Below are 1,539 nucleotides of genomic sequence, written 5' to 3' on the forward strand. Positions count from 1 at the left end.
CCCACTGGTGGCTCACAAGGGGCCTGTGCTGGGACAAAGGCATTGAAGCATCACGATATTGCCAAAACATGGGAGTTGGAAGGAGCATTTGGAAGGCTGTGGTCAAACCTCTGCTCCAGGCAAGGCTGAGTTCAAAGTCAAGCCAGGCTGCCCATGACCTTGTGCAGTAGAGCTGAGCATCCCCCAAGGATGGAGGTCCCAGGACCTCCCTGAGCTCTGTCCCAGTGTTGCACCACACTCATCCTGGTTTGTTTTCCTAGATGTTGTGAGTCGCTTGCACCACTTGGCTCTAGTCATGCATGCCCTGGTTTGCCTTGGGGTGCCTGGTTCCATGCAAACACCCTAAATTATGGTTGTATCATGGGTCATGGCAAAGTTCTTGGTTTCTGCTGGAGAAGGAAGAAGGGGTAAGACCCACCCATCTCTGCTCTGTGAATCCAGTTGATATGATTGATTTGCCAAACAGAGGATACAGTTACGCAAAAATATCCTTTCATCAGAGTTTTTAAAGTATCAAACTATTTGGGAGAAAATTAGAAAGTACTTATTTAAACTACAGTTCACACTTTCATTATTGTAAAACCTTTTCCTTTTTTTCCTTTGTTTTCAATTAAAAACAGTCAGGATTTAGGCTTTTGCTTTTCACCAGAATAAAAGTAATTTGAAGATAATAGTACTGTGGGAATTGAGGAACCTTTCAGCTGATCACTAGAAGAAGCAAATATTTACCAGCTGGCTCTGATGAGGAATTGGAGACTGATGCGGAGAGCATGGTCTTCGTCCTGCCTACAGCTCTGCTGACTTCATCAAATCAGACCATCTTCATTTTACAGTTATTTTTTCTCTAAAATGTAGCATTTCTGGGAAAAAAAGAAATTGTCTTCTGAAGCTTCCACTTTCACATAGTTTATTTAAAAGAAATTCTGCCTGGCTGATCCCGAGGATTCAAGTAGGTCATTCAAGCTCCAGCCTGACCAGCAAGGTCAGGCTCCCTGCTCCAGGCTTCCTCCTTCCTTGTCTCTTCCTACGGAAAAGTTGCACACCCAAAGCCATTCCCAGGGTAAACCCCTCTGCTAAGTCTGCAGCTGAATCAAAGCTATGCATCACAGGGAGGTGTGAGTTGTTGCCCTTTCACCGAAGTCAGGGAAGATGGAAAGGAAAATGGATGGATAACAGGTCAGTGAGGGGCCAATGCCAGCAGAAGTGTTATTGCCCCATGCTACCCCGTGTTGGAGGTTACACCTGTGTGTGTGTGCGTTGCTGAGGGTACTCCATAACCTACTTTGAACGGATCAAGTCAGATTTCTGAAAGCTTCATGTTTAACTTCAGCTCATTCTGATGAAGCTGATTAGGGAGCAACCACACAAGCCACCAGCAGGCAGGTCTGCAGGGACAGTGACCCCAGGCAGCAAGGGTGAGCATAGGCATGTAATCTCTTCAGCTGGGTGATGCATGTTGGTAGCAGCCCCCTGACTCGTACCTTTATTGCCTTTCCCACAACCTTGTCTCAAAAAAAATTTGTTCATGGCATGCTCAAA

The sequence above is a fragment of the Falco cherrug genome, chromosome 4 (genome assembly GCF_023634085.1).
Source record: "Falco cherrug isolate bFalChe1 chromosome 4, bFalChe1.pri, whole genome shotgun sequence".
NCBI lineage: Eukaryota > Metazoa > Chordata > Aves > Falconiformes > Falconidae > Falco > Falco cherrug.